Source organism: Lontra canadensis, unplaced genomic scaffold, assembly GCF_010015895.1.
Source record: "Lontra canadensis isolate GAN:19392208 unplaced genomic scaffold, GSC_riverotter_1.0 scaffold45, whole genome shotgun sequence".
In the NCBI taxonomy this organism is placed as follows: Eukaryota; Metazoa; Chordata; class Mammalia; order Carnivora; family Mustelidae; genus Lontra; species Lontra canadensis.
Genome location: NW_022631039.1, coordinates 14013121 through 14030575, shown reverse-complemented (window position 1 = coordinate 14030575; position 17455 = coordinate 14013121). Strand labels below are relative to the sequence as shown.

At 56.5% G+C, this 17455-nt stretch overlaps 1 protein-coding gene across 2 annotated transcripts in view; it reads right to left on the bottom strand.

The window, feature by feature from the left end:
* LOC116876547 (mitotic spindle assembly checkpoint protein MAD1-like) overlaps positions 1–17455 on the bottom strand; it is a 190673-nt gene that overhangs the window by 160845 nt on the left and 12373 nt on the right. The window contains exon 1 of one of the 2 annotated variants that reach the window (XM_032872807.1): positions 5238–5451. The exons of the other annotated variant lie outside the window; for it this stretch is intronic. The gene's annotated coding sequence lies outside the window, so the exon portion shown is untranslated. Of the gene's footprint in view, positions 1–5237; positions 5452–17455 lie in introns of those variants that run through there. 2 annotated transcript variants of the gene reach the window in all.

The following is a 17455-nucleotide window of genomic DNA, read 5'->3' as shown; positions in this document are numbered from 1 at the left end:
ATTTTGAGCATGAGAAAGCAAATACAAAAGATTACATGTTGTAGGATTCCATTTACATAAAACTTAAAAACAGGGAAGGGGGTGCGCAGTGTTCACAGCAGAAAGGCATCGCCTTGTGCGGTGTCATGGGAAAGAGGGGCATCCGGGGTGCCAATGATGGCACTAGCTGTCCATCTGGGAGCTGAGCACAAGGGACTGGATTTCCTGTGACTCACAGGCTCGTCCTCTTAGGACAGCTCTTGATGTACGTGTGCTGCAGGCCAGTGCAAAGCTGAAACAAATAAATAGTAAACAAACAAGATTCTGTAGTTTTAAAAGCGTGGCTGTGGCTGTCCAGTCACACCAAAAACAGCTCATCGGAAAGCAATATCGAGACCAGAGACCAACTCCCTGAGGCAGCTTGATCCTCAGTCAGGTGGTGGCATGGCAGGGCTGCCCAAGGGAGTTCTGAAAATCATACTGCACGGTCTGGAAAGGGGGCGCTTGGGGGGCTCTGGGCAAGGATTGCTGAGGGTGAAAACTTCAGAAGGCTGGCCCAGAGCTTGGATGACAATGGAGTGACAGGGTAAGGACCAGTGAAGCATGACAGAGTCAAATGTCCACAAATCGGGAGCAAAGCCCCCCAGAACCAATGCCAGTGGGGGGGGCGGGGGGGGGAGCCCTGCCAGGAGACCCGGGCTGTGTTCCCGAGAATTCAGCCTGGGGTCTCGCAGACAGGGCTTTTCCCCACACTCTCCCAGAGATGCTGGGGGCGGGGGGCGAGGCAGCAAACACGCATCCCCTGTGAGGCCAGCGACATCCTGGTAAGCACAGGGCTCCGGACTGGCTTGTGCAAATGCTGGGCACTGCCAAGCTTCCACAACAGGCAGTGGAACGCTCAAGAAAGCGGCAGAAACTTCGTCTGGGCTTGGTGAGATGCTTCTAAACACACCCATGTCGCCCTGGTGGGTCCGCTAGAAGAGCTGGCCCATGGTCCCACACACCACTGTCCCCTTCTCAACACAAAGGAGCCGAGACCCCACTCCCAGCAGCTTTCCAGGGGCCTCGGGATCTCCTGTGCCCGCAGCCACCACACCTGACAGCAAACACCTGATGACACCTCATTCCCGCCTCTGGGTCCTACCACCTTCTCTGCTGCTGTGACTCTTTGCAGTCTTTCGAGCGGCTCACCTTACCACCCGGAGAGCGAGGCCAAGCACTCCTTCCTACAGGCTGGCGGGCACAGGGCAGGCCTGACACCGGGCAGGTCCACCAGCACCCTCGGGCGTCCCCCCAACAGCAGCAGGAGGCCAGGAGCCCACCCCAGCACGGACCACGGCCCTCCCCAGCCCATCCTCGGCCAGCAACTGTGGCCAGGCAGGGGAAGGGGGAACCTGCTGCTCGTGTCCTCACTGCCAGCCACCTTCCCACAGTCTCAACCTCCCGATGAAAAGCCCTACAACAAAGCAGGAATCAACTGAGATTTCCCAAAGCAATTTTACTGAGATCTCACACTCCCTAATACAAACTGCCATTTCATTTATGGTGGGTATAGGACGCGTCTGTGGCCATCACTCCTGACAGCAGCGCGGTACACGCGTGCGGATGATCCAAGCAGGCAGCCTTGCGTCCGTGCTGTGTGTGTGTGGGGGGGGGCACATGGGTAGAGCGCGAGCTGCCGTGGCCTGGCTCTGGGTCAAGCACCGTTCACTGGAGCTGGGGGGCGGAGGGATGGTCTGATGACTGGGGTCCCAGCCAGCTCGCCGGAGTCAGAGCGGCCCCTCCCTCTCCGAGCCCTGTCCCCGCCACGGCTGTAAAGCAAAAGCTGAACGAGATGGGCCGGCTTTCCCCGCTGGAAGGTTTCGGCATGGGCACCAGAGCCCAGGTGGACCCCCCACGTGCGAGGTGCCCAGCGAGGTGGTGACTGCACGCCATGGCTCACTGGGCCTCTCCTTCACTGTGGGGTGCCCAGCGCCTGGCACAGCGCCCCACAGCTAACAGCCATTCAGTAAATATCCATTCGGCCATCATGCGAGTGAACATGACAGTCCGTCGCGCCATCTTTGGAACAGCCAGGGGAGGCAGGGGCTCACCCTCTCAGGTGAGGAAACAGGCTTATGGAGTTCCTGAACTTGCTCAACGTGACCAGGGTCCTCAGGTGCTCGTGATGGCGCTGAGATCTGAGCCCAGGTTTGCAGGAAGCAGGGGCCGGGGGCTCAGCTGTTGTGCTGAAGGTGGCATGGAACCCAGGATGGAGACACATTTTATAAACCCAGGCTCCATGACAGCTCCTAGCCCACGGCCCTGGGATCACAGAGCATAGGAAGGTAACGGGCAACAGTGACCCCAAGGCCTTCACCACTCACTAAAGCACCAAACCCCGTGCCTCTAGGACACAGGACATGACCCAATTAGTTCTAATTTTAAAAGTCCTTCCTCAAACGAGAAGATCAGACACTAGTCAGGCTTTGTCCTTCCACCTGGCCCTCTCTAAGGAGCTGACCCCAGAGCTCAGGGAGGGGCTCCCCCTGCCAGACCCTCCTTCGGAGCACTGCTCTGCTGACCAGACAGAAATCTAGACAGGGGCTCCGAGCTCAATGACCCATCACTGGGAAGCATCCCCAACAAGACCAAGGGAGGTCACGCTGCTCTGCATCCTCAATTGGAAGTTCACGTCTGGGGCACCTGGGTGGCTCAGTCGGTTAAGCATCTGTCCGGTCCTGCATCGGGCTCTCTGCTCAGTGAAGAGCTCTGCTTCCCCCTTTCCTCCTGGCTCCTCCTGTCTGTCTCTCTCAAATAAATAAAATCTTAGAAAGAAAGTAAGTAAATAAGTTAGCTCGTGTCCAGTGGCATGGATGTCCCCCTGAGCTTAGAGCAGCTCTACAGGAAGCCCTGCTCTCCTAGACCTCAGCCTGGGGGGAGAGTTGGAAGTAAATGCCGAAAAAGCAAGTAGGGCCACGAAGGAGAAAACACGGGGGAGGTGGGGGTGAGGACGCCTAGGCAGGAGGCCGCGGCAGCACACCAGGAACAGAACCAGCTCGGATGGCAGGGTGCATCAGGCAACTCTCCAGAAGGACAGCAAAGGGGCATCGGCTCAGGTGACTGTCCAAGCCCCATCTTCTACCCTGCAGCGCCACTTCCACACGCGGGTTCCTCTCCACCTCTGGGTCCGCGGGATACCCCCACCCCATGCACTGCTCTCTCAGCTTGGCCACGTGGCCTCATGCCATCAGGGTCTCGGCACACGCATGCTGACAGCCCCACAGGCCCAGGACACCAGAAAGCTCACACCCAGATCCACCACCTTCACTCATCCCATAAACACCGCAGGCCACCAACCACCGGGTCCCCAGGACGGAGCAACCAACGAAAAGGCCTGCTTTCAGCTCTTCACACTGCCGCGTCTATGGCAGGTCCTGGACTCCAGGCCCCACATGGCACCAGGGCAGGCGTGAGTGAGTGACTCTGCCAGGGGCCTCGGTTCTGTCAGCCAGGAAACATGAGGAATCTCCTTTCATCGGTTTATGTTTAAGACCAAGTAGGGTCATTTATGTAAAACCCATAATATCAATTTATTCTTACCCCGACCTTCTTGGAGTGTCTTTGCCCATTAAACAGCAAAATACAAGTCTGGGGGGCGCCTGGGTGGCTCAGTGGATTAAGCCGCTGCCTTCGGCTCAGGTCATGATCTCAGTGTCCTGGGATCGAGCCCCACATCGGCCTCTCTGCTCAGCAGGGAGCCTGCTTCCCCCTCTCTCTCTGCCTGACTCTCTGCCTACTTGTGATCTCTGTCAAATAAATAAAATCTTTTAAAAAAAAATACAAGCCTGGTTATTCCCACTGAACCACTGGACTGGGGCCGCTCAGGGTGGGGTGGGGAGAGGGGATGGCCCAGGACGGGGGACCCACTATAGTGGGTGACCCAGGGCAGGGGCCTGCTTGGGTGGGGGGGGAATGTCCCAGGAGAAGGGCGTCCCAGGACAGGGGCCCTGCTGGGGTCGGGGGGTCCATCCACACACTCTGTGGCCCACCATCCGGCCATCATCACAACTTCCTATTTAGGTCAGGACTCTCTGTGCCTCCCTGACCACACGGCGAGCTCCACGGGGTAGGTGAGACATTCATTCTTTGTCTTTCACGGCTGAATTTTCAACACCCAAGACAATACTCAGCAAGGAAAAGATGTTAAAAATATAACTGCTGAACGACTCGCAGTACTTGGTGGAAGGGCTCTGTCGGTGCCTAGTCTCCCAGTGAGTGACCTTCAGGGTCAAGAGCGTGGGGGCCAGCTGCTGGAGGTGGGGGGCCCTGCCTCGATGCCCCTGCAGCAGCTCTGTGAGGTTCACAGGTTAGGAGAGCTGGCGAGCCACTCCTTTGGCCCTCAAGTCTCCAGGACACTCCCAGCCTCTGCGGTAAGGAGGGAACCTCTCCCCATGGCCCCTCTGCCCGTGCCCCCTCTGCCCGTGTCCCCCCTCACCATGCTGCAGTCATGGGCCCCTCCCAGGGTCCCCCAGGCCCGCACTGGCACTCGAGATGGAGGGACCAGCCAGGCCCTGCAGGGCATTCTGGCCTCTGACTTTCTAAATCACACATGATGGCTTCTTGCCACTGGCCTCGAGCAGAGCCAAAGGAGAGGCTGCATCTCCACACTGAGTGTCCCTATTCCAGGTGCTTACAAGGCCGACACTGTTCCCAGCTACAGGCCTGCCCTTCCACCACCCAGGAGGCCCAATGTGGGGCTGGTTCCCGAGGGGATGGCTGTGCCGAGGTCTCTGTGTGCGACTGCCCCTCCAGGCCCACCGGCCAGCGAACAGGGTGGCAGTGCTGGAGGACTCAGGGACAAAAGCTCCTCTCACCCCAACTCAGCTGAGGCTTGGAGAACAAACGGGTCACAGAACAGAGGAGCCCAGCCAGGAGAAAAACAGACTCCCACTTCCCTCAGCAAGGAAAGCAGAAGTGCTCCACGGGACTGGGGACACCAGCCCAGGGACTCACCAGGGACTCAGAGAAGCCAAGGCAGCTGCTCACACTGGCGGCAGCCTCCCGGCTCCATCACCACAGGGCAGAGAAGCCGCTGCACCACAGGCCAGAGCACCCCTGCAGTCCCCCTCATCCCCCGGCTCTCCTCTTCCTGACGACAGGCAGCAGGACAGGCAGGAGGGAGGCCTGCATGGCCAAGTCACAGCCCAGCACGGGGGCAGCTCACCTCCCAGGGGCTTACAGGACCATGACGGGATCTGACTAAAGGCCCCCCTCACCTATATCCCGCGCCAGCGGGCTCCGACTCCTCCAGCAGCAAAGGTCACACGGTTCAAACAGCAATGAGAGCTCGACATGGCACAGACATTTCAAGTGGCCAGCTGACTCTTCAAAGCACGACAGAGCAGCCACAGGGCACTACCGTACAAATCTGACTGCAAAAACCCTTCATTTGCTTGGCCTTCCCTGCTTCTCAGATGCCCTCCCTTTGCAGAGGGACTAGACTCGGGCTGCAAATCTGGCTCTCCCACTTCCTGGCAATGCTTTCTGGCAAGCTACTGAATCCCCGGAAATCTCCTCCCTCCTCTGGAAAACAGTGTCGTCTAAGACGGGAGAGGACTGAATGCAGTCTTGGGCAAGGGCCACAGAAATCCAGTAAGATCCATCTCTCACGCAAAGCAACATGACATGAGCTGCTGATGAGAGTGGCGATGGACACGCCAGCAGCACTGACCCAGGCTCCCAGCAGTGCTCCTCCCCTATAACCAGGAATTCCAGGCTCCGACACACATCTTAAGAAAGGAGTCAGAGGGGCGCCTGGGTAGCTCAGTGGGTTAGGGCCTCTGCCTTCAGCTTGGGTCATGATCTCGGGGTCCTGGGACTGAGCCCCATATTGGGCTCTCTGCTTGGTGGGGAGCCTGGTTCCCCTCTCTCTCTCTGCCTGCCTCTCTGCCTACTTGTGATCTCTGTCTGTCGAAAAAATAAATAAAATCTTAAAAAAAAAAAAAGAAAGAAAGAAAGAAATGAGTCAGAGATGGGGCCACAAGTTACATTCAAGGATGCTGTTCCCACCACCAAAACTAATGAAAAATTAAAAACAGTCTAAATTTCCAATAGTTTTTCAAAAACTGTTTAATGACCAAGCATTTGTCATGATAAATGTTAAGTGACAAACACGGGACACAAACAGGTCTTGTCTGTCCTGATCATGCCCATTCTCCTGATATCTGGAACACCTGCGGGAACACAGCTGATCCCACAGCACCTGGCCCTACGGTCACCAGCCCGTGATGGATGGACAGACAGACGGACAGATGGATGAGTGGACAGATGGATGGGTGCACGGACAGATGGGTAGACAGCGGGATAGAAGTGTGGGTGGATGGACGGATAGATGGAATGACAGACAGGTAGCTGGCTGGATAAACAGATGCATGGGCGGAAGGATGGACAGACGAATGAATGGCTAGATAAAGGGAGAAGGAGGGAGGAAGGAAGAAATGAAGGAAACTTAAAAACATGATTTCAATGCCACCTCTGGGTACAGGAATTAAGGTCTTGTAAAAGGTCTTCTTTATACTTTTTATACTTTTTTGGGAGCATTTGAAAGCTCCCAAATGTGCAGTATTATCATCAAGGACAAAAACCAAAAGAGGCATTCTAGGTTTTAAAAGGGTTCAGGGTTCCAAGGCACCTCTAGACACATCTGCCTGGAGCCCTCACGATGCTGACTGGGGCCACTCCACAGAGGGTCAAAGCCCTGGAGGGGAAAGGTCACAACCCATGCCAGCACCCGAGGGTGGAAATGCCCAGGGACAGAGGAGGAGAGAAGGAATCACAGTAGCTTGGAGTAGCTGGAGAGAGAAGGTCACCTGGGTCCGACCAACTCCAACCCAACGGCCCTCCTGCCGTGTGCAACCGCCTCCTGCCGGAGGACACTGGAGTTCTCTCCACTCGGGGCTGGTCCACATAAAGCTGCCAGGAACAGTCCCATACGTCAGTTTTATTACTTCAGGATAAATGCCCAGAGTGCAAGTGCTGGGCCATCTGGTCACTGCGGTTGAGCTTTCAACAATGGAGACGTTATAACCCAGAGTGCTGTGCCCATTTACGTGCCCGCCAGCACAGCAAGGGATCCAGTTTCTCCGCAGCCTTGCCAGCCTTGTTAACCGTTCGGAGGTGTGCGGCGATCCCTCACTGTGGTTCTCCTTGCATCTCCCTGTCGGCTATCGGTGCTTCTCCTACACCCATCCGCCATCTGTGCGTGCCAGTTTTCTAATTAGATTTTCGCTGCTGTGGAGGGTTCAGGGTTCTTCAGACATAGCCACTAACAGTCCTGGTCAGACACGTGGCTTGCAAACGCGCTGTCTGCACGCCTCTCTGCAGTCCGGACTAGGGTCTCTCACAGCACGGATCATTCAGCCGTTCCAAAGTCCAGTTTATCACTTTTCCTTTTGACGAATCGTGTTTTCGATGGCCCGGTCTAAGAACTCTTTGCCTAGACCCTGAAAATTTTCTTTCTTTCTTTCTTTTTTTTTTTTTTCATAAAAGGCTTGTACTTTTATGTTCCACATTTAATTTTGTGGTTACTTTTTATATGAAGTGTAAGGTTCGATTTTTTGTCTGTGGGTGCCTAAGTGCTCCAGCGAGACCTGCTGAAAGGCCATCTTTCTTTCACCGAACTGCTTCTGCATCTTCCTCAAATATCAGCTGACCCAAAGCAAGCTGAAGAAAGGAAGTAATAAAGATGAGAGCAGAAGTAAGCAAAAAGGAGTGCAGAAAACAACAGAGAAATCAGCAGAGCCAAAAGGTGGCTCTTTAAAGAGATCAGTAAAATCGATGAACCTTTAGCTAGGCCAAGCTGGGAAAAAATACAGAAAAGTTTCAGGTAACTGAAAGAAATGACAGAGGCAGTATCGCTGACCTTACAGAAATAAAAAGAACCATAAAAAAATGCTATCAACAACTAGACACCAAGTCTCCAACAACCTAGTGAAATGGACAAATTCCCACAGACACAAACTACCAAAACTGACTCAGGAAGAAATAAAAAGCCTGTCGTACTGAAGAGACCAGCAACCCCCCCGCAGCTCCCTGTCGTCGCTGGGAGGCCCATCAGCCCTGCCTCTCCTGTCCTGGGGGTGTGGAGGACACCCATGTGAGCATGGGCTTCTGTTCAGATGCCGCTGCCGTGTTTCTGCAGATGCACTGCTCTGTGCGGGGGCACGCTGGCAGGTTCCCACTGCCCGGTCTCCAGGTTCAGGGACACCTCCCACAGCTCCCGCCTTCCACTACTGAGCTCAGCCACCACGGGCTCGTTTGTACTTCCAGCGACGGTCTAACGTGTCCGGCTCCACAGGTGCTCAGGGCCCCTGGTGCTTCCGGGTGACTCCTCCAGCTCCAACCATGGGATAAGACAAAAAAGCAAAACACCGCATGGTGTTTCCTAGGTCCTGAGGTCTCCAGCCACCATCTTCCTGTGTCTTTTATGTTTGTTTTACACATAATGTCCAGGGTTGTTAGTTGTGCTTAGCACGAAGGAGAAGACAGGAATTCTCCATCCTCCTAGACAGCAAAGTGTTAGCCGCTCTCTACAGACATTCAGCAAGCTCGGTGCTGGGCACCGCAGCTGATGCTGCCCTCAGACGCTCGCTCTGGTAACTAGACAGTGTCCAGCATTGCTCAGGCTCTCCAGTGACATTCCCAATGTGTGAATTCAACCAGACGAGGAAGGGCTTTGAAGGCATCTAATTTAGTGATGGACCACGAAACCCTCTCTGCCTGAGGAAGGTAGGACTCCATCAAATGGTACTAACCTCCATGCTGTGAAGATGCCACTGACCACCAAGGCCCCCAAGGGGGAGGGGAAAGCTGGAGGAGAAACTCACTCGCTCTGTTCCAGTGAGGCACGCAGAAAAAAGTCAGGGAGGACGATCCCCCTGTAAAAGGTGTGGTTACGGAAAAAGAAAATGACACACACACACGCCCTCGACAGGAACACCCCCGAGACCTCTGGACGCTGCAGCCCAAGCACGGCCTGCAATGGCAGCCGCGTTCCCTCATCTACCCACACGCATTTCACAGGACCCCCCACGCACCCCACATGGTTTCTCCATCTGGAGAGCTTTACTAAGAGCCAGAAAACACAGCCACCAGCTGGCCCTCTGGGCGGAAAGCCCCTCACCCCGGAAACTGGGCTGCCTGCAAGGACAGAGCTGCACTTGCAAAGTCTGGACTCCACTTTCTGCGTCCTCTTTCTTTATAAAATTGCTTATGCAAAGAGATTGCCATGCATAATGCATTCAATTATGCAGCGTAAGATGCGGCCTTAATGGAGAAAATTCAAGTCAGCCTTGTAGACACTTCAGGAAATATTAAAAAAAAAAAAAGACTGTGCCACTGACTTTCAAATGTGTTTGAATCCGCACACCTCTCACTACCCACAGGGACACAATATAAATCTATAAACGAGCGCTCATCTCATTTCCCACTGTTTTCCTGCATGATGAGGTGCCTGGAGCTGACACCTTCCTCACTCTGGACGGCAGGGCTTGCATTAGCATGTAAATAGCCAGCAGATACACGGAAATGAAAGCAAGGAAGAACTCTTTAATTAACTTTAATCCTCTGAAAAGCCACGCAGCAATCTGCTCTGACAGGAGGCCCTTCGTGGCCCAGGGGGGTCCTGCCAGGACAGCACTGGGGGTGTCTGCAAGGACCCGCCTGCGGAAGGGACACTTGGTATGTGGCCCACAAAAGGCCGAGTCACAGCTGCCCCCTGGAATTTGGGCTGCTCCACCGAGCCCAACTGCCCAGACACAGGGTTCTGGGCCCTGAGGTCTCTCCCAGCACAGTGTGCGGGGTGGTCCCATCGGCCTCGCCAACACACAGCACGCTCACACAGAGACAGTGCTTAGTCCACGTCAGTGGGAACGGACAGCCAACAGGCCCCGGAGAACCTGGCTCCAGACAGGTCCACACACCTCCTTCTGCAGGCAAGAGGGAGGTGGCAGTGGCTTTGAGGCTGTGAAGTCACTGGGTCCAGCTGGGCTCACAGTATGTGGCTCTGCGATTCTGCAGGAGCCTGGGTCACCGCTGGCCACAGTCCGGCAGCAGGGGCTCCAACAACGTGCGAAGGTACAGAGGAAGACAAGGGGTCCAAGGCGGCCAGATGCCATGGGCTGAGCAGAAAGCACATGTCAGGGCAGGCCCAAGAGGATTCGAATTGCAGCAAACGCTGAAGGCAGTCAGGGCCAGTGGCCTGCACGGCTCTAAGGAGGCAGCTGTCGAGCCCTGACACAGGGCTGACCTGCCATCAGAGAAGCCCTGACCATCAGCTCCTCCCATGGCGGCAGAGGGCGTCGGGCCCAGCGGGACCATGTCTGGATCCCACGCAGCACACCCACAGCCATATCCGAACGTCCACACTCACTCTGGGGAGTCATGCCACCTTGACAGGGCTGCAGGTCTGGCCACAGGGCACCACCAAGAAGTCATGTGCTTGGAATGGTTCCCTAAAAACACGAGCACCCCCAAAGAGACTGGTGTACAGTCTGGATTTTACCCACAAGCATTTACAAATGTGGTCTAGAAACAGAGGCAGCCGAGGCAGCAGCCTGGAGATCGGGGCTGACATGGACGCCTGTGCTCCAGACACGACATCCTTGGTGCCCCACAGCCTGCGTGGTGCCCACTTGTCCTGCTCAGTGTCACCAGGTTCCACCAAGAAGAGAAGGCAGTGTGTGCACGGAAGCCACCTGCTTGAGTGACAAGCACAGCAGGGAAGGAGGCTGACAAGCACCACCTCCCGTATCAAAGGCACACGGGTCACCTCCATGTCCCCGATGCAGAGGAGGGAAGTTAAGGGAAGGGGCCATACCCCACGCCCCTCCATCCCACACAGGAAGCAGAAACTCAGGTGGGAGGTCCTATGCCCCAAGCCACACAGAATCTGAGCCCAGGCCTCCGAGCCTGCCTGGTAGCATCGCCGCCTCCACGGCGGGGCCACCAGGAACCAGGGTTGACAGGGAAGGTCACCCACCCCCTGACCTCAGCGCCCCCAGTTTGCACTGCTCTCCACGCCTGGAACTCAGTCCCTGGATGTGGGTCTGGAGTCTGCGGGAGGCATGACCAGGGCTCGGCTCTCCACCCGCACTGCAGTGAGATGGCTACTCTCCCCAGTTATTTCATGCAAAAGGGAAAAGTCCTTTTGAAACACAGGTTCCCAGCCCCTCCAGCCACCAAGCCCTCTCCTTACATATGCCTCTCATTACCGCCCAGCACTTCGCATCAATACGGAGCTGTTCCTCCCGGGGGCTTACAGGTGGCTAAACGAGGCCGGCTTACACGGGAATAAATCACGCTTCTGTAACTAGCAATATTTCTTTAACCGGAGGTTAATAAAAATCACCAGCAAAGCCTAACCAATGGATCTAATTTATTTAGAGACTTTCATAAAGCTGGGGATAAAGCCCTCTGTAAAAGCTTAGTGCAGAGCCCCAAGGGAGCCCCAGAAAAGAGGACGTCCCAGAGTGGGAGCTATAAGCCCCAGAGCAAGGGAAACGGCAACCCAAATTCCTCAAAGGAAGGGGAGGGGAGAGCCAAGTGGGAGACCATGTGTCGCCCCAAGGCTGCCATCCTTGGCCAGACAGACACCCACACACACTCTGCAGGCCGAGCACTCAGCTCTGGGGAGCACAGGACACACAACAGGAAGACAGTCCACTACTCTCCCGGGGGACCCAAGGGAAGACAAAACACCCCCCCAGGAGAGTGCTGCCTGCAGTGTGCAGCACCCCCAGACCACATGCATGAGCCCCCCAAGACCACACTGGATGCATGGGTCCTGCATGGCAGAAAGGAGCTTCAGGGTCAGCTGGCAGGGGGCAGGCTCAGGGCTGGACCTGCGTCCCTGCAGCAGGCAGTCCCCACCTGGCTCTTTGAGGGCTCCAGTCACAGACTCTGCGGCTCTGAATACCCCCAGGGCACCTGGAGGTGGGCGGTCTGCCGGCAAACAGGGCTGTGCTGAGATTCCCCCCTTGCCCACCTGCCCATGCCTTCAGAGTGGGGGGCACTGCCTTTCAAGGACAGCACTCTGCGATGACACAGCTTCTCACAGTCGGTCACCATCTGAAGGCTGCCTGGGCCGGAAAGCTTGTCTTCCTGTGCGCAGCAGGGGGCTGGCCAGCCTCTCCCACCTCCCAGCTCCCATGGGACCCTGCAAACCCCAGAGCAGCAGGAGGTCCTGTCCTCTTTTCCTTGGGCCATCAGAGTGGCTGCTCCGTGAGGGCAGCACCCCGCTTCTTGGCCAGAGGCTTGATGGACAAGGAAAGAAGCTTTAAACACAGTAACGCACACTTGAAACTTCTGGTCTAGAGAAAATAAAAACTTTAGAAGGGGCAAACTCAGGAACTGTCTAAATTCTCCCACATTCTTCCAGAAACCAGGCCCTTTACCTGGAAAGCACATCCATAAGCTATGCAAACATCTCCCAGGCCTGACGTCCCTGACAAGAACTTACACACAACAGACATGACACAGATCCCTGCTTACACAGTGGCCTCACACTCGCCTCTGGCTTCCACTTACATCTACTTACAGGACCCGGTCAGGCAAGGAGTGGGCACCACTGGCCCTTGGTCCGGAAGCTAGTCCTGAGCCCCAGGCAAAAGAGAAGAGAGAGCCTTGCGGAGCCCACGGTCACTCCCTCACAAAGTCCATACTGGACTGTTTCCCCCTGGATTCCCTGGGGACGAAGCCATGCACCGGGCACACCACATGGTCTCTCATGCGAACACGACCTTCCTGCAGGTCCAGAGGAGACTCACAGCCTCGGTGAAGGAGGGGGCCGCCAGTGGGAGAGTCCGCAATCCACCAGAGACCCAAGGGGCCCCCCAAGCTTCTCCTTACTGAGACCACCCTCCTGGGCAGACAGCAGCCAGCACCCCCTCCCCAAGCCCCAGGCACTGCTGGCCAATGTGAGTGCCACTTCTCCCTGTTCTCCAGACTCAGTGTAAGCCGGGAATGACCCATGGCAAAAGCAAGCAACCAGACTTCTGGGAAGGGACCGAGAGATGCCTCTGTCCTGGCCCAGAGCCACAGCATGAGGCCACGGTGGATATCCAGTCCCCCCAGGGTGATACCGCAAGCCCAGAGATGTGGTACACTGTGGGCCTGACTCCGGGGCCATGCCGGGAGCGCCATGGTCTGCAAGAACTCCCTCCCTCCTCCTCGGAGGTTTATCAGGGGCAGTTGGGATCTTTATGGGCAAAGTTAACCAAAAGATTATTGACTCTGAAACACTCTCCCTGCATTTGACTGTTTTCCATTTGATGATGGATGATATTTAATACCTTCCAGTCTGAGTGCACTCTGGGTCTGTAAATACAGATCCCACTTTATTGCTACTTAATAACTATTACGACAGCGAGGGCTAGTCCTCATCTTCTGGGCCTAATGTTCCATGCAGATCTCCTGGGAAAAGTAGCCAACTACATCAAACAGCCAGCTTTCCAGAGAAAACACACATGCACACTCACACGTACATACACACCCACGCATGCACACACAGTGTGCACATAAAATGCACACAGACAACGGCACTCCGTGAACACTCACATACCACATATATGTGCACAGTAACACACACATTCTCACACCCCGGCACACAGAGGTACACACACTCACACACGCAGTCTCTGACACGAGGAAGCAGCAACAGGGACAGGCGGGAAGGAGCTCCCAGCCAGTCTCCCAACTCCGTTCAGGGAAATCTGTCAGCGTGACAGGGGTCAGCTGTCACTACTATTCATTCGGGCCCTACACCGGGTGTCTGCCGTTGGCTTACTGCAACGCAGACACACAGGCATAACCGTCAGCTTAAAGCAGACCGCACGCAGCCCCACACGGAGGGTATGGACGAGTAGCTCACCGTGTCGCGTGCTGAAGCAGCAGCCTGTTCTCACACTGCTGATGCACCATGAGGGGCTGGCCTGGCGGCCGCCGCACCACACAAACCCAGGCAACTCCCCCACCCCACAAGCTCGGCTCTGCCCAGGGCAGGGGCTGTGCGCGCTCCAGCCCCTATGTGCTTCTTAACCACTGAGTGCAGGCATAGCCGAGCTACCATTTGTCAGATTCCCTGCTTCTCTCTCCCGTGTCACCTAGGAAGGTCTCGAGTGATTCCCTGGAGCGGGGTGATTCTGAGAGCAGGGCTGATGGCAAGTGTGTGCTGAACGATCCACTGGCCTGGTGTGAGCACTGGCTCAGGATCACACAAGCCTTCCCCAGCACTCAGATGGTGCTGCCCTGTGCTGGGACGGGTCACAGGTGTGTCCCCACACAGGACAGGAAGTGAGGGTTCCGAGGTGGGGTGTCCTGAGGCAGAAGCCCCAGGCACAGAGTCCCAGAGGTCAGTTACAACTTGGGCTTTCCAAGTCTCAGGCCCAGGCTCTTCCCTCAGAAGGGAGACACTGGGAGCCCAGCTGCCAGGCCCCAGCCCAGGTGCTGACTGCCTTCCTGACACAGCCAAGGACAGGCCTTGGGGGGCCACCCACCCAGGGCAGCCAAGGGCCGGGGTCACACACAGACTCAGTTCCCGGAGAGAGGAGGAGAAAGGGGCAGCCCAGCCGGCCGTGGAAGGAGAACCGTGGTTCCACACCCCCAGCAGTAGGAGTCCCAGGGCAATGTCAGGGACACATGTGCCACACCCTCTCCTTCAGGACAAACCTTGGTTTAAGTCGCACCCACCTCATGGAATACCCAAAAGGCCACTGCAGCCTTGGATTTTGCTACAGCCTGTGGTAAGTTTGCAAGCCAGGAACCACCCTGTGGTGGAGACAGTCTCAAGGAACAGCTGAGTGCCTGGTGTCCCCAGGCCACCTGGAGGCAGCCTGGAGTGAGAAAGTCCCCGCCCCCAGACAGAAGGTACAGGGTCCCTCCCCTACATGGAGGCTGTGGGGAACCCCCCTCCCAGAGTGAGAGCCCGGGGCCCCTCCCACATACTCAGGGCACAGGCACCTTTCCGGACCCCCTCTCTGGGCTGGCACAGGAAGGACAAGTCAAGGGGTAAAAGCCAGCAACAGGGAGATGCCTGGGGGCACCCAGAATGCAGACATGGCCCAGCAGGCTTACAGTCGAGCAGCCCTAGGCCAAGGGCAGCCAGTGGAGGTCAAGGGCATCTGGGCACCCTGAGACCCTCAGCGGGTCCAGCAGCAGCAGGAGATGCAGCTCCTCAGAGCAGTGGCACCTGAGAGGCACCTGGCTGGGAACCATGCTCTGAGTGCCGCCACCACCAATGCCACCACTGTCACCACCGTTACCATCACTGGCAGCTCTGTCTCTGCTCAGGGTCAGGTCATTCAAAGATTGTGATCTCTTCCAAACCAAGTTAAAAAGACAGATCTTCACAGGATGGGAGGGGGTTTTACGGTGTGAACAGGGACACAGGAGTCCAAGGTCTGCCCGTGGCGCTCGGGCCCCTCTGGCCACCAGGGCTGCGTGGGCAGTCCTTCCCTCCACACACGCCCCCCTGTCCCTGTGCTAGTAGGCCTGCATGGGGGTTTCCCAGTGAGGACACTCAGGCTTCTTTGCCAAAAACCCCCTGCTGCAGATGCCTCAGACCCTAGCAGCCGGGATGCTGAGGAGCGGTGGGAGGCACCCACCCCAGGACCTCAGGAAGCAAGACAGAAAATACTTCAATGCTGTACTTCAGAAATTCAACACTCAAGCAAAAATGCCCCATAAACAAAATAGTAAACGTGCAAACGAAGATAGCCCCAGCCCTCTGGCCCCCACTCTGTGGGATGGCTTGGAGTCTGGACCCGTGCAGGACATGGGGATGCAGCCAGCTAGGGCACACAGGCCTCACAAGCGTCACCAGAGAAGCCCTGTGCTAGGAGTGTCTTGAGGGGCCTAGGGGCTGAGGTCTCACCTGCTGGCAGAGAGGCATCTGAGAAACCAAGCCGAGGGTGGAGAACACACCATCCCTGGCCCCCAGCCCTGAGCGCCTTCCACACCGGTGTGGGCCGAGCAGACAGGCACAGGCCATGACCCCAAAAGGGCCAACCTCAAAGGAGGAAGGATCAAAGTGCAGCTACTCGGAGATGGAAGCATGCAGGGGACATGAGAGAGGACGCCGTCCACTTCCCCTTCCGAGAACGTGATAAGCGATGGCAGCGACCGGGCGGCCAGCAGCCCTGTTGGATAGCCGAGGCCCAGCTCCTCCACCACAGTCGGGAAGCCCTCAGGTGGGACCCTGTGGTCACCTCCGTGTAGGGAGCCCGTGACCCAGGGTGTGCACAGGACAATCCAGGAACCTAGGGAAAATGGGAGGTCCTACTCATACTAATTTTTATCACTGATTTTTTAAAACTTTCCACGTAAATGCACTGAGATTCAACTCTTTAGTCCTTCATCACTGACGGTGAGTCACACGCATGCTTCTCAAGTAAACATGCATGTGTCGGCGAACCTTTTACAAGGGCACACAGTCTGTAAATCCAAAAACAGGGAAGAGCCCCAGGTGGCCCGGGGGCCTCAGGTTTGTACTGGGGGCGAGGGTGAGGACAGGACACGGTGCGGCCTGTGGCTATGCTCTGGAGCACAGGGTGGGGACAGCAGGGACCAGGCTAAAACCAAGGCCCCACACACAGGCCACCCCCCGGACCTAGAGGAAGAGGATGCATGTCCAAGCCCTGCATTACCGGCGCACAGCCTCGGCCCTGCCCTGGGCATTGGCCCCCATTACAGCTCATCTTCCTTCCCTCTGCCCCTGGGAGCTACCATTCTTTTAACTTCCACTGTTGGGAGGAAAGACACCATTTTCCAAGTTGCTCATTTGGGTCCTAACCTTCAATACTGACAGGTCTGTATCCACAACGTCGCTGCAAGAGCTCCTGACGCCCGAACAGCCATTGGCGGTGGGCAGACGGGGTGGCCCGGGGGAAGCGGGCCCTCGCTCACACAGGGCACCGCTCCAGGGCCCGAAGGAAGGTGGGAGGGGCTGCTCGTAGGCGGAGGCGGTGCGTGCGGACAAGAGATGGGGAACAGAGCTGGGATGCTGCCCTCACCTACCATGGGGGCCGAGCAAGTTACCCTCCCTGGGCCGATGAACACTTAGCAGACCTTCCCTGAGTGCCCCGACACACAAAGAGCCTCCTAATAGCACGTGAACACAACAGAAAAGGCCCTTCCCTGTCCAGAGCGACGAAGAGGACAAGTGAGCCAGGCAGCGGGGAAGGCTGCCAGCGAGAGAAGCAGGGCAGCCCAGTGCAGTCCCCGAGGTCCGTGGCTGGACGGTGGTGGGTCCAAGGGTGCCACACCCCCCCACGCCCTCTCAAACCCTAACTTAGTAAACATTTTCCAACTGGAGAGGGATAGAAGGCACTTTGTTTTGATTTCATTATATTTCCTAAAACTGCTTTTCTAAGACTGTTTCTGCAGCCTTGACCCGGTTCCAGCTGACTCCTCGGTGGATAACACGGTGACAGGGGTGACA